This window comes from Capsicum annuum, chromosome 12 (genome assembly GCF_002878395.1).
Source record: "Capsicum annuum cultivar UCD-10X-F1 chromosome 12, UCD10Xv1.1, whole genome shotgun sequence".
NCBI lineage: Eukaryota > Viridiplantae > Streptophyta > Magnoliopsida > Solanales > Solanaceae > Capsicum > Capsicum annuum.
Window position 1 is genome coordinate 45,032,271 of NC_061122.1, and position 22,511 is coordinate 45,054,781.

The following is a 22,511-nucleotide window of genomic DNA, read 5'->3' on the forward strand; positions in this document are numbered from 1 at the left end:
GTGAGGCCCACAACCCACAGGGTAATAGCGCGGGCTTGGTGTTTTTTAGCCCGTCATTTAAATAAGCCAGCCTGGCCCAACCCATCAAACTCAAAGCCCGTATGGGATAGCCTATATGGGCTAGCCAACCCGTATTGACAGATCTATCATTAAGGGATCCCAACACTTAGAATATTTTAGCTCAGTGTAAAAGACTTAGTCTTATTTTAAGCCTCCAAATTTTGAGGATTTATTTCATGACCTTTCTGACCTCAAAACTTTGATTTTAAAATTGATTCATGATGGGGAAAGTCAATAGTATATCTCGGGTGAGTTTCAAAATTTTCAGAATCCGTTTAGGGCATGTTTGGATTTCAAAATAGTAGTCGCATCCGATATGTTTGTCACGCATGCTCTATTCCATACCTCAGAGCATGCGATAGAGCATGCAACGCATGCTCCAGTTCAGAGGACTAGAACATGCGATGCACTCTCTATCGTACGCACCTGAATTTTTCATCTTCCAACTCAGCGTATTTGAGGGCAAAGTGGTCATTTTTTCACTCCTATTAAGCCCCAAAACACATAATTCAGCCCTATTTCACCCAAAATATAGTTGTTTCTCTCAAAATCCCTTAAGAACAAGCTTAGGGTTTTCAATTGAGGATCTAAATTCAAGAATCTCTCTGTCAATCTTCATAAAATCAAGAACTAAGGTATGTCAAGTGTTCATTAATGGATTCGTTTCATCCATGAAGCTCAAGAATCCAATTTTCAATTTATAACTTATGGTGTTTATGTTGTGGGTTATTTATAACTATGTTGATGATGTTGAATGATTCTTAGAAGCAATCCTTGTGTTCCAGAACTACATAGCCAGCGTAGGTTGAGATATCAAACCTGCTAGATAAGGGTCGATTAGGTGGCTTAACCTGTTAGATGTGGGTCCCACCATTCTCTTTAGAGTACCTGATAGATGAGGGTCACTCACAACTTGTCCTTACTAGTGGTGTGGTATTGACACCCTTCTAATTGGGGTTATAGATTGGACCCCAACTCAGCTATATTGTCTTACTTGGGGCATGTCGATTATATAACTACTTCCCATAGTCACAGTCTCAGTAATAGAACCTAGATAGTTCTACAGAATTCAAGACTGTTAGATACAGTCAACTTAGCTCAGTGCAAAACTCAGTTAGTTCCACCAGTATTATTAGACTATCATATACAATTATTCATGTATCAGTTATATCAGAAATTCATGTTATTAGTGCACATACTCAGTATTTAGAATCCTCATGTTTTTAGTTACTATTCATGTATTCATGTATGTATCCTCACGCAGTCATGTTCAAGCTATTAATAAGTTATATTTCATACATGTAAAATAATGCATTCAGCCTACCTCACTTGCATACTAGTACATTTCCGCATACTGACGAATACTTTTCTCTTGCGCTATGCTGTTTTATATCATAGTTTCAGAAGCACGAGATCTAGAGCACCCTTAGTAGATCATGCATTCAACAAACAAACTAGCAGTGAGTCTCATCATTCGATGATGTTATTAGTTTATTAGTTTATTCTTTTAGTACTTAGTTTATTTCAGCAGTTAGAGTTAGTTAGGGTTATGTCCCATCAACTTCTTATTCAAACAGTTTAGAGTCTTTCAGACTATAGTATGTTCAGATAGTTATTTTAGTTATTTTGGTATTGATATACCATATTTTCAGAAGTTATGTTTTTATCAGATATTTGAACCTTATGGAATTTCAGCCTCTTATTCTGCGTTTATATAGTATATTATGCAGTGTTTAGTTATAGATATTAGTCATGGGTTAGCTTATGGTACTTCGGAGTCATGAGCACCGTGTAGCTTTCTGGGTACCAGATTCGGGGCGTTACAAAAGCATAGAACCTGTTGTCGCGCTGACCGCCACCAGTACTGGATGAGGCACTCTGAGGAGGGGTCGGGCGGGCTAAAAGAGCTGGTGCACAGGTAGCCTGAGTCTAGGGACGAACATCCCTATTTCTCTGCCTAGAATTCATACAATCTCTAATATTGTGACCTTTCAGGCCACAACCATAACAACCTTTCTGACCCTACAAACACTTACCTTTATGGTCCCTTTCACACTTAGCACACGGGGGAAGATTAGGCTTCCCACCCACACTAATCTTAGATCTAGACATAGAATACTTACCCCACTACTCCTTCCTATTTCTAGATATGGGAGAACTAGCTGATGAAGGTGCAGGCATAGATAAATGATTTTGAAACTACGAGTGATTTCCTCCTTCAGTCCTGTTTTGGCCATAACTAAACTGCCCTGTTCTGGCCCTCTTACTGACTCTCTCTCTCTCCTTAGCTTTATCTGCCTCAATGTACTGAGCATGCATCATCAATCTGGGAAGATCCATGTCTCTGTTGAGCATAGCAGTCCTACTCTCCATAACCACCAATTTGGATACACCAGTCATAAACTTACTCATACTAGATCGGGTGTCAGCTATCAAATCAGGGGCATACTTAGATAACTGGTTGAACTTAAGGCAGTACTCCTTCACTGACATAGAGCCCTACCTCAGGTTCATAAACTCTTCTACCTTAGCTTCCCTTATCACAAGTGGGAAAAGCTTGTCTAGAAATACATCCTGAAATACTTGCCAAGTCATGGGAGCTATATTCTCCCCTCTACTCATCTTCCACCCCACAACCCAATTATAAGAAACATCCTTCAACCTATAGGATGCCAACTCTACACTATCCTCTTCAGTAACATGCATAACTTGGGTGATATTTTACTCCTCATCAAGATACAACTGTAGGTCCTTACCTGCCTTCGACCCCAAGAACTCTGGAGGATTCATCCTCATAAAGTCACGAAGTCTGGTAGCAGCTAAATCACCTTTTTGTTGGCGCAAAGCTACAGCCTGATTATTGGCTTGAACATTAGCGGTGACAGCTTGGTTTAACACTTGAAAAGCAGCTCAAAATTCGGCATGAGAACTATTCTTATTTAGTGGATTTGAAGCCTGAGGTGGATTGTCATCATTTCTATGGGCATTAGCTCTGTGAGGAGTCATGTTCTTTCATAAAAGAGCATAAGTTAATAGCCGATATAGATAGCTTAAAAGTATGATGGATTCTGAAAGAAAGAGAGGGTTTTTCTAAAACGCTTCATAGCCCTTGGCTCATAAATGTGGCGCGCTTCAAATTGATGACCAAAACTCTATGTAATGGCTTGTCAGACTCCCTAGGAATCTAAACCTTGGGCTCTGATACCAAGTTTGTAATGCCATAAAATCTAGTTTCCAGACGCCACACGGTGCTTCGAACTACAAGTAGTCCTGAGCTAACCCTGGATTCTTTCTCCTACTCTGAGACTCATGAATGGATAAATATAAGCATAAAACCATAATAAATGCGGAAAACCAAATAAATTATTTGAGGATATCTCAAAGTACTAATCTCAATGATATGATAAAGTAATACTGAAAGATCTGAATGCTTACAACTGAAAATCCAAGTCTAAATCTCATAGTCTGACAAGACTCTACTGTAATACCCCATAAAGTCTAAGTCAAAAATTTAACCCTTAATGCTCCTTAAGGGATCTCAACACTTAGAAAATTTTAGCTATGTGTTAAGGACTTAGTCTCATTTTAAGCCTTCAAATTTCAAGGATTAATTTCATAATCTTCTCGACCTCCTTTTGTCAATTTTCAAGTTGATTCATGATAGGTCAAGTCAGTAGTGATTTCAAACATATTTATTTTTTCTTGAGCATCAACATGCTCATCATCATGACTGGTAGCAGCAACAGCATCAACATGACTACCACCAACATTAACAACTCCACCAGCAACAACCCCAAAAGCAACACCCAACTGTTGCAGGTTGGTCATGAATTGGTTAGGAAAGGTTAGCCTCAATATGAGGCTAACCTTTCCTAACTTCTCTTCTTATGGATGTTGCTCCAGCCAATTTTTTCTTTATTAGCTCCACCGTTGGGTATGCTATTGTATCAAAAAGACCTAGAGTAATAAAAGAAATCATCTCCAACTCTTACTTAGTAGGTACGATCCATAGATGTGCAACCTTAAAAAAAGGGTTATTACATTATCAAATAATAATTTGCAGTCGGTTGGATAATATGTTAACACAGAAAACTTATTCAATAGATGATCTTTATGTTGGAACAAATGATTCATATGTGGCAACAAATGAACCATCTGTTGCATCAGATTACCTATCTATTGCATAAGTTGCAGTAGATGGGTAATTTGTTAAGTCAGATTTAGAGAACCAAAGCAACAGATGGATAATCTATTATGAAAAATGACTCATTTGTTGCAACAGTTTACCAATCTATTGCAATAGATGGATAATCTGTTAAGATAAATTGCACCAAATGATTCATCTGTTGCAACATATGTAACATCTATTTCAATATCTTTCTTTGAGTCAAATTATTTTAATTTACTTGAAAGAAGACTTACTGCATCATCCAGAGGGTTAAAGAGATCAACCTCCTTAATTTTGTGTTGCTCTTTGAAGCCAACCGCCTAAGGATCCTTGGATGAGAAACCTCATTGGTAATCCTTGACCTGCTTTTGGAGGGAAGGAATATCTTCAAATACCCCAGCCTAAAAAATATAAATAGGAAACAAACCAAAAAAGTCATAATAATTATTCAATATGAACTAATGCAAGAGTAAAAAAATAGTGATTAAATTTACCATGAAAGCCCAAGCAAATCCGTATAAGGTGATCGTCTTTGGGGATAGTTTTGTTAATAAATATTTGATAGTTAACTTGTAGCTTCCATATCCCCAAGGATAATTGTTGAATTTCTCAAAATCCTCAACAAGTTCCAACAAATCATCTTCTATGACTTTATAGATGTCTCTTGCCAATATAACGGAATGGGCAAACCAAACTAAGCATATTTCTCCTTGTACTTCTTTGGTATGGATTTATCCTTGAGATCTTCTAACAACATTGTGGCTTTGTATTCACGTCCCGCAATGTCTAACAATCCATCTATTTTTCCCTTGCGTTTGTTAGTTTTGGTGGGTGGTCGCTTGGATAATGTCTTGCCTTTATTTGATGGTGGTGGTTTTGTTGTCCTGATTGCCTTAGACTTTTTGAGGGGTGTTTGCTTGTTGAGAGGTTCTTTTGGACAATCGCATCTCAAGCCTGTCACTATGGCAAACTCTTTCATGCCAAAATAAACTGGCATGCCACAGTTGTTGATCCATATTTCATCCATCTTTTTGTCCTCCTCCTTCAAATTTGTATATTCCCTTACCTACTTGATCCTCCGTTTGAGAAAATCATATGGCATGCCATTTGAAAATGGGCATTGTTGTCCTTAGGCATCTTAAGAAAGTGTCCAAAATAGCTCTTCTTAAAAAATTCCTCTAGTTTTTCCTTCTTTATAGTATTCCTAAATTCATCAAAAGGTTTCCCCAACTGAGATTTAACTACAAATCACCAGTTAGTTCTGCAGGGTTATCTATCTACATCGCAACTTGAAACCAGTCAATACTAATAGTTTTGACAGGATCATACTGGAATTTCAATCTTAATTCACATCCCATTGGTGATGCATTATCATCATGCTGATTACCATCATCTTTCTCAGTTTCTACTCCCTTCTTTTCTTGTTTATCTTTTTCTTCCTCCTCACTTTTATTTTCCTCACCACCCTCTACATACCCTTCTCCACCTCCCTTAACATCATTTTCATAACTTTCCTCTGCTTTACTTTTCCCTGATTGAGATTGTTCAGGAAGCTCCTCTGAGTCTATCTGTACTCTAGTTTCTTTTGTTAGGTGGTCAGAAGTTGATCTACTTTCAGTTTCTTTTCTTTTGGGATACATATTTTACCTATAAACAAGAGAAAAACAAAAATACATTTCAATTGATGTCTGCATAATTTTTTTTTGAAAAAAAGTTAAGACAAAATTCAATAAATTTCTATATGTCACATTACATAAAATATTCCAATTGATAACCCATCATTTGGAACAGATGAATCATCTATTACAACAGATGCACCATCTATTGCAACAGATGAACAATCTATTAGAGGAGATCAAAACAGTCTTGCTACTGGTTTGTTTTATGCCAACAGCTGAAACGTTTATTGCAATAGATAGGGAATCTGTTTGAAGACCTATTTTAATATCTTCCAATAGATGTTCCACCTGTTGCACCAGATGGACCACCAACACCAATACCAACACCAATACCACTAATACCAATACCAACACCAACACTAACACCAATACTAACACCGCCAATACCAACTCCACCAATACCACTAACACCAACACCACCATAGCTACCAACACTAACAACAACACCAATACTAACACCTCCCCCACCACTAGCACCACCAACACCACCAATAAAAACACTACCAATACTAGCACCACCACAAATACCACTAATACCAACAACACTACCAACACCATCACTACCAACACTACCAACACCACCACCACCAATACCAACACCACCAATACAAATACCAATACCACCAGCACCACCACCACAAACACCAATATCAATTCTACCAACACTAATACCAATACCAATTCCACTAACACCAACACCAATAACAATGCCACCAACACCAATACCAACACCATGACCAACACCACCATGACCAACACCACTACCAACATCGTGACCAACACCACCAATACCAACACCACCAATACCAACACTACCACTAATACCAATATCACCAATACCAATACTATCACCAACACCAAGACTACCAACACCAATAATACAAACACTACCAACAGCCACCAACAACAGTACAAACACCATCCAATAATACCACTACAGTTAATAGAACACTGCGATAAAAATTAGGATTTTTTTAGATTTTTCCTATATTTTTTTAGCATCAAAATTCAAAATTGTTAACATTTTCTAAAAGATAATACAACTAAAAGTCTTCTTTTTTCATAATTAACTAAAATATCCTAATTTTTAGAAAAAAATAAATATAGAACTCTTCTCAAACTCTGTTATTTGCAAAGAGAGAGAAAACTATGGTACAATCAAGAAGGAAGTCAAAAATTACAACTATGTTGTCAAAAATGGGAAAAAAATTGATTTGTTGTGAAGGGTTAAGTAATATTGAGTACTTGTTGTTTGTATTGTTCAGAGAGAAACAAAAAAGAGAGAACTCAAGATTTGAAATGATGAAATATTTTTCCCGTAAATGAATAATTTGTATGGGTTGATTTGTATTTTAAAAAAGAATGACAAGTTTTAAAAATGTTAATTTAGTTTGAAATGATCTTAATTAATTTTTTAAAAGAGATAAATTTTAACTGTTTCATAATAAATTGTATTAATTTCACTAAAATTCAGTTATTAAGTTTAATTGGAATGTTAATGACTTTAATCTTAACTTAATAATAATTTATGTTTCAACTCAAATTGATCAATTGATGATTCAGGTCAGGACAAACATAATAGCAACATCATGTAATTGCAATGACTTGATTAAAATTGTAGTTGAACCTATGAACTCATCAATAATTCTAGTAAATTATTTAGATATTTCAAACAATGACTTGATATAAATTTTTTCAGCTCAAATGATCAATTGATGACTCGGGTCAGGACGAATGCAATAGCGACATCATGCAATTGCAATGATTCAATTAAAATTGTAGTTGAACCTATGAACTCATCCCTAATTCTTGCTAAATTAATTTAGATATTTTAAATAATGGCTTGATATGAATTATTTTAACTCAATTTGATCAATTGATGACTTAGGTCAGGACGAACGCAATAGCAATACTATACAATTGCAACGACTCAATTAAAATTATAGTGGAACCTATGAACTTATCCCAAATTCTAGCTAAATGAATTTTTATATTTCAAATAATGGCTTTATATGAATCGTTTTAGGTCTAACCTGTTGTAACAGATGACACATCTATTAAAAATTATCAAATAATTATAGACATTTATTAAAACAGATGTTCAACCTATTGCAATAGATGACTAATCTATTGGTTATTATCAAATAGACATACCCTTTGTTCCAATAGATGACTTATCAGTTTAAATTATTGAATATACATTGCTATATTTTGCGACAGATGACTGATCTATTGGAAATTTTCTAGCATATGTTGACATCTGTTGCAACAGATGACTTATATATTTTAAGATCTTTTTATATTTTAATGCAATTTTCTATCCAAAAGAAAAAATAAAAAATACTAAGGCGGTAAAAAATATTTATTGGATAACTCAAAAATCTCCTCCTTGAGTGGTCTTATCTTGTCTTTTTAACGTTACCATCACCGTCTCCTCATTCCCCTCAAAGCATTTCACCACCATAAATTATTAATGAATATTTAAATCCATCTCTAGAATTATCTCTCCTTTAGTCATAAAATAATTCATCTCTCTTCTTTCTCTTTCTCTCATCTTTAGGGTAATCCTAATTGTCTTCTTTTTTCTCTTTTCTCTCTCTTTTCTCTCTCTTTTCTCTCTGCTTTCGCCTCAGGATCCTTTTGGATATCAATCGATCTATACCTTTTCTCAACTAAAATTGGTGTTTTGATCCCTTTACTTTTGACATAGCAGGTATGATTCACTATTGCTCTTGCCTTCTCGTCTTCTTCTTTGCTTATTATTTAAATTAGTTTTTTACATCTATTCAAAGAACTTAAAAAGCCTTGATGGTAGTATTATTTTTTTATTTATCTTTTGTTTGTTTTTTATTATTGATGCTGTTGTTTGTGGTATTAGTATTGTTGGAACATGAGGTGTTGGTGTTGTTGATGGTGTTGGAACATATGGTGTTATTTATTTGTTGTTGATGTTGTGGTTGATATTGGTGGTGGTGTTAGTGTTGTTGGAACATGTGGTGTTGGTGTTATTGATGGTGTTGGAATATATGGTATTGCAATATATGGTGTTGTTTCTTTGTTATTGATGTTATTGTTGATATTGGTGGTGGTGTTTATGTTGTTGGAACATGTGGTGTTGGTGTTATTGATGGAGTTAAAACATATGATGTTGTTACTTTTTTGTTGATGCTGTTATAGATGTTGGTGGTGTTGGAACATATGGTGGAAGATATTAAAATAGGTCTTTCAACAAATTTCCCATATGTTGCAATTGATAAATCAACTGTTGGAATAAATCCAAATAACTTTTTCAACAGATGACCCATCTATTGCAACATACGGAGAACCTATTGGAAGAAATCAAACCAGTAGCATGGCTGGTTTGATTTATTCTAATAGATGACCCACCTGTTGTAGCATATCAGTCACCTGTTACAACAAATGTGTCATCTATTGCAACAGATGGGTCATTTGTTGTAATGTGTTGTATTTATTGAATTTTGTGTTACCATTTTTTTAAAATTATGTGGACATTAATTGTAATGTTATTTTTGTTCTTCTCTTATTTGACATCAATTGTTTTACTCTTAGTTGTAGATAAAAGAAAGTGAAAGTGGATCAACTTTTTTCTGACCAAGATAAAAGTTTAGAGTAAAGATGGGTTCAAAGAAATAAACTGCTTGTAGATGGAACCACTTTATGTACTGGAGATATGTATAACTGGTCATGTTATCGTGAAAACACACATAGAGTACACTGATTTTGTGATTGTTTCTCCTTACCAATGTAAGACCTCATAAAATCCTAAGTCTAAAATTAAGCTCCTTAAACTTTACAAGCTCCAACACTTAGAAAATTTTGCTAAGTGTTCAACACTTAGTCTTATTTCAAGCCTTCAAACTTCAGGGATTTATTTGATGACCTTCCCGACCTCTGTTTTTAGATTTTCAAGTTGTGTTACGATGGGGCAAGGTCGTAGTACATCCCAAATGAGTTTCGGAAGTTTTGGAGTAGTGTAAGGGCACGTTTGGTGTGCCAAATCAGTAGTTAAAGGTGCTGGTGAGGCGCCTCCCATATTAGACCACCGGTCTAAGCAGGACATCAACCAGGCTAGACCGAGGGTCTAAGCAGAGCGTCGCCCTTCCCATAGCCTTTTGCCTAATTTTTCAGCATTCCACCTCCATGCTCTGAGGGGTATTTTGGTTATTTTCCACCCCTATATAAACAAAAAACACGGGATTAAGCCTCCATTGGACCAAAATATACTCTTTTTGCTCAAAATTCTCTCAAGAACACAATAGGGTTTTCATAGGTGCTTCCAGATCTAAGGAATTCACTGTTGGTTTTCACGAATCTTCTATCTAAGGTATGTGTTGTGTTGATTTATGGATTCCTTTCATCCATAAAGCTCAAGAACCCTTTTATAAATCATGAATTATGATGTCTATGTTGTTGGATGTTGATGATCATGTTGTTGATGTTGAATGATTCCCAAGTTGGAATCTTTATGTATTTTTATGAATATATGATACCATATGGGTTGGAAACATGTAAATTTGGTTGTTTGTGATGTATAATTTGATGATTACACCTTACCCTAAGTTGTACATGTAAGGTGTTTGATAAAATACCTAAGAGACTATAAAACATGCATTATAGCTACATTATGTCCAAATTGACAAACGCACGCTTTACCCATGTGAACACAATGACTTCTATAATATTGTTGTATGTTATGATTGTTGATGGGATGCTTATGAAACTAGGTTGATGAACTCATGACATGTTGATATATGCATTCCAATTAATGAATAAGATTATGAGAACTATGTGTTGAATAAAATCCCCAACTTATGTTATTATGAATTGTGGACTTTAGTCCTATGATCAAGAAGTGTCATATTGGGTCAGTTTCCTTATATCGAGTCCTGGGGGTACTTGTACCCAAAAAATATAATTGTATGCCTAGAGCCAGTGTCAAGTTTTCATGATACTCTCAGTCAAGCCATGATCATTAGACTTTATTCAGTCTCCCGACTCAAGAAAATCTCAATAATCTTGTAAACCGTTAAACAGAATTTAATAGTATTTCGTCAGTCAATGGAAATTCCGTAAAACTCAATCCATGTTCAGTTCAGTTAAGTCATGTTCAGTTTATACTCATATTGGATTAGGATTCAGCACCAAGCGACCAAGGATGGGAACTCACCTGTCAGATTAGGGTGTGATTCTTAGTAGCAATATTTACGTTCCAGAACTACGTAGCCAGCGTAGGCCGAGACATCATACCCACTAGATAAGGGTAGATGAGGTGGTTTAACCTGTCAGATTAGGGTCCCACCTTTCTCATTAGAGTACATGCCAGATTAGGGTACTTACAGCTTGTCCTTACCAGTGGCGCGGCATAGACACCCTTTTAATCAGGGCATGGATTAGACCTCAACCCTGCTTTAATAGCTCGTTTGAGGTATGTTGATTAGATAACTACCTCCCACAGTCACAGTTTCAGTATCAGTAAAAGAACTCAAATAGTTTTTTAGATTTCAAGACTGTCAAATACAGTCAACTCAGCTCAGTATAAAACTCAAATAGTTCCATCAGAACTCAGTTTCACTCATATTATGTTATCAGTATTAAAAATAAGTAATCATGTTTACACGACCTTAGTTAAGTTACACATTTATGCATGTATTATCACATTCATGTTATCAGTTTAGTATTGTTCATGCATATGAATCCCATGCATTCAGCCTACCCCACATGTATACTGGTACATTCAATCATACTGACACATTCGCGCTGGGGTGTTTTATTCTATACCATAGGTTTAGAAGTATGAGCTCCAAAGAACTAGTAGCATTCCAGTTTCCAGCAGTCAGAGTTAGTAGCGAATTCTCTTCATTCGAGGACTATATGATTGTTTCTTTATTTTAGTTTAGTTCACAGTAGTTGGTGTTAGTTGGGGACATATCTCATTCAAGTCAGAAGGGTATCCTCAGGAGTTCCTTGACCAAGTTCAGAAGGTCACGGATATCATGGGGATTACTTTTATTCAGAGTGCTGAGCTAGCTGTATACTAGTTGCAGGATGTTGCTCACACTTGGATCAATAAGTGGAAGTCAGAGAGGTCAGTTGATGCAGGGCCTATAGAGTGGTAGGAATTTTTCACCGTCTTCTTAGATAGATTCATTCCCCAAGAGCTTAGAGAAGCTAAGGTGTTAGAATTTATCAACCTCAGGAAAGAAAAAATAACGATAAAAGAGTATTCTCTTTAGTTTACTCAATTATCCAGGTAAGCCCCTCAAATAGTTGCAGATAGCAGGGCCAAGATGAGTAAGTTTATTTCTGGGGTGAACGATAGCATGGTAAATAAATGCGGAACCACTATGTTGAATAGTAACATACATATATTTAGGCTTATGACTCATGCTCAACATATAGAAGAGTAAAAGATTAAGATGAGGAAGAAGAAGAATAAGAAAGCAAGGACAGGTAGTTTCAACTTTGCCCAGCCCAAATCAGAAGGAGGAAACCGTTCGTAGTTTCATCCTAAGTCATCAGTTCTAGCTCCTTCGTCAGCTAGTGCTCCAGCTCCTAAGTTTAAAGATAGGGAGCCAAGATCTAAGTCTCAGGGTAGCGTTAGCAATGCCCGTACTTATCCTCTTTCTAAGTCTCAGGGTAGTGTTAGCAATGCCCGTACTCATCCTCTTTGCCATACTGTGACAAGCACCATCCTAGTATTTGCAGAGTTGGCAGTGATAGCTATTTCGGATGTGGAAAACCAGGCAACAAAGTTAGAGAGTATCCATAGTCAGGTCTGTAGAGTCAGCAGAACCATTCTGCAGTTCAGTCTAGTCACCCAAATCAGTAGGGTGCCACTTCTAACGCTACTAGTGGGCAGTGCCCAAACCATCTTTATGCTCTCCAACCCCGGCAAGATCAGAAAAATTCTCCTGATGTGGTTACTGATACATTATAGATCTTTGATGTGTATGTTTATGCTTTGTTGGATCCAGGATCTTCTTTGTCTTTTGTTACTCCCTTTATAGCAGGCGATTTCGAAGTCAGTCCCAAAATTTTATTAGATCCCTTCTCAGTATATACCCTTGTGGGTAAAGCTATTATAGCCGATGGGCATATAGGAACTGTTTGGTTATGATATTTCAGAAAGTCACTTCAGTAGACTTGGTCAAATTAGAGATAACTGATTTTGATGTCATTCTCGGCATGGATTGACTTCATTCCTGATATGCCACATTCGACTGTAGAAATAGAATAGTCCAGTTCTAGTTTTCGAATGCACCCATTCTTAAGTGGAGGGGTAGTACTTCTATTATTAGGGGTCAGCTTATTTCCTACCTTCAGGGTAAGAAAAATGATATCTAAGAGATGTGTCTATCATCTTGTTCATATTAAGGACTCTAGTTCTGAAACTCCTAGTCTTGAATTAGGTCTAGTTGTAAATGAATATTCAGATGTCTTTCCCGAAGATCTTTTAAACATTCCTCCCAAAAGGAAAATAGACTTCGGCATTGACTTTCTTCCAGATACTCAGCCTATCTCTATTCAACCATATAGAATGGCACCAGCAGAACTCAAAGAACTAAAAGATCAATTGAAGGATCTCCTAAAAAAGGGATTCATCAGACCCAGCATATCCTCATGGGGTGCACCAATCTTATTCGGGCGAAAAAAGACGATTCTCTTAGAACGTGCATAAATTAACGTCAGCTCAATAAAGTCACGATCAAGAACAAGTATCCTCTTCCCAGAATCTATGACTTGTTTGACCAACTTCAGGGTGCCAGTTACTTCTCCAAGATAGACCTCAGATCCGGCTATCATCAGCTCAGAGTTAGAGAATGTGATATTTAAAATATAACTATTCATACTCGGTATGGTCAGTTTGAATTCCTAGTCATGTTCTTTGGTTTTACCAATGCTCCAGTAGCTTTCATGGACTTGATGAACCGTGTGTTCAAACAGTACTTCGATATGTTCGTCGTAGTCTTCATAGATAATATTCTTATCTATTACCGCAGTGAGAGTGATCACACAGAACACTCAAAAAAATACTTCAGATTCTCAGAACTCATTAGTTATTTACCAAATTCAGTAAGTATGAATTTTGGCTAAGGTCAATAGCATTCCTTATCTGGTAATGACATTAGAATAGATCCTCAAAAGACTGAAGCAGTAAGAAATTGTCCTTGTCCTGTATCTCCATCAGATATCAGAAGTTTCTTGGGTTTGGTTGGCTATTACAGATGGTTTGTTGATGGAATTTTTTCTATTGCATCCCCTATGTCCAGATTGACTCAGAAGAAAGTCAAGTTTCAGTATTCAGACCCTTGCGAGAAGATTTTTCAGGAGTTGAAGACTTGACTAACCTTAGTTCCAGTTTTGACTTTTCCAGATGGTCCCATCTGGTTGAAGAAGTCAGTCAGAGATCAGAAAGTAGAGCTTTTCTCCCAAGGGGGAGATGGTGTTCTGCGTTGTCAGGTTCATTTGTGTGTTCCTGATGTAGATGACTTAAAGCAGCAAATTCTTGCATAAGTGCATGGTGCGGGATACTCTATTCATCCAGGGGCCACTAAGATGTACCATGACTTATGGGAAATCTGTTAGTGGAGTGGGATGAAGAGAGATATTACAGATTTTGTGGCTAAGTTCTCTACATGTCAGCAGGTTAAGATAGAGCATCAGAAGCCTAGTGGTTCTATGCAGGAGTTCACTATTCCTACTTGGAAGTGGGAAGAAGTAAACATGGACTTTGTGATGGGTTTGCCCCAAACTCGACATCAACATGATTCAGTTTGGGTCATTGTAGACAGGATGACCAAGTCAGCTCATTTTCTTCCAGTTCATACCTCTTATTCAGCCAAGGATTATGCCAAACTCTACATCAGAGAGTTGGTCAGATTGCATGGCATTTCATTTTCTATTATCTCAAATAGAGGTACCCATCTCACCTCTCACTTTTATAAATCATTCTAAAAGGGTCTTGGTACCCAAGTTCATCTTAGTACAGCCTTTCATCCTCAGAAAGATGGTCAAGTAGAAAGGACCACTTGCCTTTGATTAAGTTTGCATACAATAATAGCTATCATTCCAGTATTAAGATGGCTCCATTCGAAACTCTCTATGGTAGGAGATACAGATCTGCAGTAGGTTGTTTTGAAGTTAGTGAGGTCATATTCATAGGGCCTGACCTGGTATTCGATGCCTTAAAGAAGGTTCAGTTGATTAGGGAGAGACTTCGGGCTGCTCAGAGCCGACAAAAGTCTTATGTAGATGTTCGTGGAAAGGATCTTAAGTTTGAGATTGGTGATTATGTTTATCTAAAGCTCTCTCCTATGAAGGGAGTGAAGAGACTCTGCAAGAAGGGAAAGCTTAGTCCCCAATATGTCAGTCCTTTCAAGATTCTCAGTCGCTTCGGCAAAGTAGCTTATGAGCTTGAATTGCCTTTAGATCTAGCCTCAGTTCATATAGTCTTCTATGTCTCTTTACTCAAGATGTGCATAGGTGACCCAGCAGTCGTAGTCCCTATTTAGAGCATAGATGTTCATAACAGCCTTTCTTATGAAGAGATTCCAGTCAAAATTCTTAACTATCAGACTCATACACTGAGGAACAAAGAAGTCACTCTAGTCAAAGTTCTTTGGTAAAACTAGTTCGTTGAGGGAGCTACTTGGGAAGCAGAAGTAGAAATGCAAACCAAGTACCCTTATCTCTTCTTCGCTAACTCAGATCTAGCTTAAAATAACCTAAAATTTATGTTCAGATTTTAGTTATAAACTAGGTATCAAGTACCATTGCATACTCAGTCATGCATTCATGTATCCTGTAACACCCTAATTCTGGTAACTGGAACGCTACAGGTGCTAACAATACTGAAGGACCACTATCTAACCTATCACTGATACTTGTAACTGTACACTGCATAATATAGAGTATAAATGCAAAATACATAAATTGTAAGTCCATAAGGTTCAAACTGAATAAAACACAATGTTTGAAATACGGTATCATAATACCAAAACAACTAGAAACAATTAAAGTTTGAATCAAATTTGAAATCTAGTCTGAAAGCCTCTAAATACTATTTGAAAAAGGAGTTGAAGGAACATGTCTCCAATTAACTCCTTCTAGAAAAATTGAACTAAAATAATAAATGACTGCCCTATGACTACGACCTCACTAACTTTGAACCAACCAATTGGAGATTTGCATCTCCTGCCATAGAGAGCTTTGAATGGAGCCATCTGAATACTATGCAAACTCAATCAAAGGAAAGTAGTCATCCCAACTTCCCTTAAAATCAATTGCACATGCATGCAACATATCTTCTAAAGTCTGGATGGTTCTTTCTTCTAGACCATCTATCGGAGGATGAAAGGCTGTACTGAGATGCACTTGGGTACCAAGACCATTTTGGAATATTTTCCAGAAGTGAGAGGTTAACTAGGTACCTCTTTCTGAGATAATGGATAATGGAACACTGTGTAATCTGACCAACTCCTTGATATAGAGTTTGGCATAATCCTCGGATGAATAAGAGGTATGAACTGGAAGGAAATAAGTTGACTTGGTCATTCTATCTACAACGACCCAAACTGAATCATGCTGATGATGAGTTTGAGGTAAACCCATCACAAAGTCTATGTTGACAACTTCCCACTTCCAAGTAGGAATGGTGAACTCCTGCATGAAACCACTAGGCTTCTGATGCTCTATCTTAACCTGCTAATATGTAGAGCACTAAGCCACAAACTCTGTAATATCTCTCTTCATTCCACTTCACTAATAGATCTCCCGCAAGTCGCAGTGCATATTTGTGGCCCATGGATGAATAGAGTATCGTGCACCATGCGCTTCTATAAGAATTCGGTTCCTCAAGTCATCTACACGTAGAACACAGAGACGACCCTGACAACGTAATGCACCATCTCCTCCTTGGGAGAAAACCTCTACTTTCTGATCTTTGACTGACTCCTTGAGATTGACTAGACTGGGATCTCTATCTTATTTTTCTTTCACCTCGGAAACTAGAGATGATTTTAAACTACTCTAAACACATACCTCACCTTCTGAAGAATCGACTAGGCAGACACCTAGTCTGGCAAGCTGATGAACTTCCTGAGCTAATTTATTCTTACTTTCCTCAACATAAGAAACACTACCCATAGAGAGTCTACTGAGTGCGTCGTCCACTACGTTGTCCTTTCCCGAATGATAAAGGACACTCATGTCATAATCCTTCAAGAGCTCTAATCACCTTCTCTGATGAAGATTGAGATCTTTCTGAGAAAAGACATACTAAAGGCTTTTATGATCTGTGAAGACATCCACATGAACTCCATATAAATAATGCCTCCAAATCTTTAAGGCAAATACTTAGGCTGCTAACTTGAGATCATGAGTAGGATAATTCTTCTCATGGGGTTTAAGTTGTCTGGAGGCGTAGGCTATGACCTTACCATGTTGCATGAGGACATAACCTAAACCCACTCTGGATGTATCACACTACACCACTAACTCTTCTGGACCATCTGGTAATATTAGAACTGGAGCTAAGGTGAGTCGAGTCTTCAACTCCTGAAAACTCTTCTCGCAAGGATCATACCACTGAAACTTGACTTTCTTCTAAGTCAATCGGGACATAGGGGATACAATAGAAGAAAATCCCTCAAAAAACCATCTGTAATAGCCAGCCAAACCTAAGAAACTCCTGATATCTGATGGACAAAACAAGGCAAAGTTATTTTTTTACTATTTTAGTCTTTTGAGGATCTACTCTAATGCCATCACCGAAAATGATATGACCAAGGAATGCTACCGACCTTAGCCAAAATTTGCACTTACTGAATTTGGCGAATAACTGATGATCTTTGTGAGTCAGAAGCACTATTCTAAGATATTTTGCATGATCACTCTCACCGCGAGAATTGACAAGAATATCATCTATGAAGCTTATGACGAACATTTCTAAGTACATCTTGAACACACGGTTCATCAAGTCCATAAAAGCTACTGGAGCATTAGTAATACCAAAGGACATGACTAGGAATTCGAAGTGACCATAGCGGGTCCTGAAAGCAGTCTTCGGAATATCACATTCTCTGACTCTTAGCTGATGATAGTTTGATCTAAGGTCTTTCTTAGAGAAGTAACTAGCACCCTAAAGTTGGTCAAACAAGTCATCAATTCGGGGCAAAAGATACTTGTTCTTTATCGTAACTTTATTGAGTTGACGGTAATCTGTGCACATTCTAAGAGAATCATCTTTCTTGCACATGATAAGACTGGTGCACCCCAAAGGGATACGCTGGGTCTAATATATCCCTTATCTAAGAGATCCTTCAAGTATTCTTTCAATTTCTTGAGTTTTGCTGGTGCCATTCTGTATGGCGGAATAGATATAGTCTGAGTATATGGAAAAAGATTAATGCCAAAGTCTATTTACCTTTTGGGAGGAATGCCTAGAAGATCTGTGAGAAAGACATCTGAATATTCATTAACAACTGGGACTAATTCAAAGTTGGGAGAAATTCTAACACCTTAGCTTCAAAAAGCTCAAGGGAAAAGAACCTATCAAGAAAACCGATAGCAAACTCTTCCCACTCTACTGGCCCTGCATCAACTAACTTCTCTGCTAACTACTGCTTGTACCAAGTGTGAGCAACATCCTGTAACTAGTATGCAGCTAGCTTAGCACTCTAACTAGGATTAACCTCCATGACATCCGTGACTTTCTGAACTTGATCAATGAATTCCTGAGGGTCCTCATCTGACTTAGACCCAAAAAAAGAAGGAGGGTTCATTCGGGTGAAGTCCCAAATCCTAGCTGCAATTGAATTTACCACTGGGTTGATCTAAATAACTGCTGGCCATTCATTCTGTGCAGCAACTGAATAAGCATGAGTAGTGAATGCGGCACTGAACTTCACATGAGAAAAATATTCGTCCAAGGGATCCTCTTGGACAGGCTGATTCCTTCTCTTAGGAGGCATGTTCTGAAATAAAGAGAAAAACAAATTAGACTAAGAGTTTGACTTGAGATTATGCTCATAGGCATGACATGAATACTGAAAGAAGGGAAATTGTTCCTAAAACATCTCATAGCCTCCTGCACATAAATGTGGCATGCAACACACCCATGTACAAGACTCTACTAAATGTGGCTTTCAGACTTCCTAGGATACTATTGAACCTTAGGCTCTGATACCAAGTTTGTAACGCTCCGATTCTGGTAACCAGAATGCTACACGACGTTAAAAATCCCAAAGGACCCCTAGCTAAACCATGACTAATTTTTGTACCTGTATACTGCATAATATAGAGTATAAATGCGGAATATGTAAACTGTAAGGCCATAAGGTTCAAACTGAATAAAACATAATGTTTGAAATGTTGTATCACAATACCAAAACAACTGGAAATAACTGAAGTCTGAATCAAATTTGAAATCTAGTTTGAAAGCTTCTAAATATTGTCTGAATAAGGAGTTGAAGGAACATGTCTCCAACTAACTCTGTCTAGCAAAACTGAACTGAAATAATAAATGATATAAGAAAATGATATCATCCTCGAATAAAAAGGACTCACTGCAACTATGAGTACTGGAATACTACTGCTACTGCTGATCTGGAACTCATGTCTCGAAACCTATGGTGTAACATAAAAAGAAACACCATAGCACAAATACGTCAGTACGATGGAATGTACTGAGTGTGCAAGTGAGGTAGGCTAATACAAGGGGTTTATATGCATGAACTATACTAACTGATTAACTCACATGAGTGTGGGAATACATGCATGAGAACATAAAACATGATTATTGATAACTAATGTGATAATCATGAATGACTATATCTAACAGTCCTAAATTTGATGGAACTAGCTAAGTTCTGTATAGTATCTGAGTTGACTGTATCTTACAGTCCTAAATTATGTAGAACTATCTGAGTTCTATTACTGAATTTGGTATTGAGACTGTGGGAAATATTTATCTAACCGAAATTCCCCAATAAGGTGATATAGCTAGGCCGGGTTCCAATTTATGCCATGATTGGAAGGGTATCAATACTGCGCCACCAGTAAGGATAAGCTGTGAGTACCCTAATCTGGCAGGTACTCTAATGGGAACGGTGGGGACCCTAATATGACAAGTCAAGCCACCTCATTAACCCTAAAAGAATAGGTTAAGATGTCTCAACCTACGCTGTCTATGTAGCTCTGGAACGCAAGGATTTCTACTAAGAATCACACCCTAATCTGACAGGTGAGTTCCCATCCCTGGGTTCACTCGGTGCTAATTACTATTCCCATCTGAATGGATACTGAACATAATTAACTGAACTATACATGGACTGAGTTTACTAAATTTTGTTGACTGATGAAATGTTACTAAGTTCTGATAACTGATGGAGTTCATGAGATTACTGAGATTTTCCTGAGTCACATGACTGACTGAGTTCTATGGATCATGGATTGACTGAAGGTATCATTAAAACATGACTCGTATCTAGGCACACAGCTATATTTTTTAGGTACAAGTACCTCCAGGACTCGATGGAAGGAAACTGACACAACCATGACACTTTTTGATCATAGGAATAAGATCCACAATTCATAATACCGTAAGTAAAGGATTTCATACTACATATAGCCCTAAACATCTAATACGTGATAGGGAATGCGTATAACATGTACATACTTGTATAACTCCAATATTATGAACATTTCATATCACAACAACAACGATACAACAATAGCATGGAATTCATGTTGAGTCATAAGGGTTATCATGGACTTGTTATTTAGGTACTATTGAGTCATGAAAACTTGATTTCTAGGCTCCTAGGCATTATATCGAACACCTTGCATGCACACTTCATGGCATAGGTGTATTCATCAATTTAGCAATTCACACCTCCCAAAATTCATATATTCCAACTAATATGCCACCCTAGTTTCATACAAACATACAAAGATTTCATCTTGAATAACAATTATCAACCATCAATATGAACATAATCACAATTTATTATTTAAAACTTCATCCTTGAGCTCCATGGATGAAAGGGGTCCATGGATGAATACTATGCATACCTTAGATTGAAAATCCGTGAAAATTAACGGTGAAAGTTCATTGATTTGGGTCTTCAAATTGAAATCTTTGCCCTGGTTCTTGAGAGAATTTGATGAAAAGTAGTATATTTTGGTGTAAATGATCACAAATCCCGTGTTCTTGATATATATAGAGGTAGTAAAATGACCAAAATAACCCCCAAGACACGGAAGTTGAATGCACCAAAATTGGGCAAAAAGGCCATGGGAGGGCGGCGCCCTGCTTAGACCCCCGGTCTAGCCTAGGCGGCGCCTTGCTTAGAACGGTGGTCTAATCTGGGCGGCGCATCACCAGCACCTTTAGCTACTGGTTTGGAATACCAAACATGCTCTTATGCTACTCCAAAAATTTCAAAACTTACCCAAGATATACTACGACCTTGCCCCATCACAACACAAGTTGAAAATCGGAAGACGGATGTTGGGAAGGTCGTCAAATAAATCCCTGGAGTTCGAAGGCTTGAAATAAGACTAAGTGTTGAACACTTATCAAATTTTTCTAACTAAGTGTTGAACACTTATCAAATTTTTCTAAGTGTTTGATTTTTTAAAGCCTTAAGGAGATGAATTAGATGCAATATTTTGCGAGGTTTAACATATCCATTCAGTCATATAATCATGCATCAGATATGCATTCTCATTTTGAGAACTCAGTTCATCAGAAGATTCAACCATGCATTCATAAATCAGTTACCCATGCATCAGATATGCATGAATTCAGTTCATCAGCCACACATCAGATATGCATGTTCAGCTTATCAGTCATGTCAGTAATAGACTTATATTTCAGTTGGGTATGTTCTATACGTACCTCAGTGGTCTTATTCCCCTCTCAGTCAGTTTCCATTCAAGGACGAATATTCCCAAGGGAGAGATATTGTAAGACCCTATAAAATCCTAAGTCTTAAATTTAGCTCCTTAGGCTTTACAAGCTCCAACACTTAGAAAATTTTTCTAATTGTTCATCACTTAGTTTATTTCAAGACTCCAAAATTTGGGGATTTATTTAACGACCTTCACAGACTTTTATTTTTAGATTTTCAAGTTGCGTTACGATGGGGCAAGGTCTTAGTACATCCCGGGTGAGTTTCAAAATTTTTGGAGTAGCGTAAGGGCACGTTTGGTGTGCCAAACTAGTCGTTAAAGGCACTGGAGAGGCACCGCCTAGCTTAGACCACCGGTCTAAGTAGGGTACCACCCACGCTAGATCGGGGGTCTAAGCAGGGCGCCGACCTTCCCATAGCCTTTTGCCTAATTTTTTAGCATTCCACCTCCGTGATTTTAGGGGTATTTTGGTCATTTTTCCACCCCTATATAAACCAAAAACATGGTATTAAGCCTCCATTGGACAAAAATATACTCTTTTTGCTCAAAATTCTCTCAAGAACACACTAGGATTTTTATAGGAGCTTCAAGATTCAAAGGATTTCACTGTTAGTTTTCACGGATCTTCCATCTAAGGTATGTGTTGTATTGATTTATGGATTCTTTTC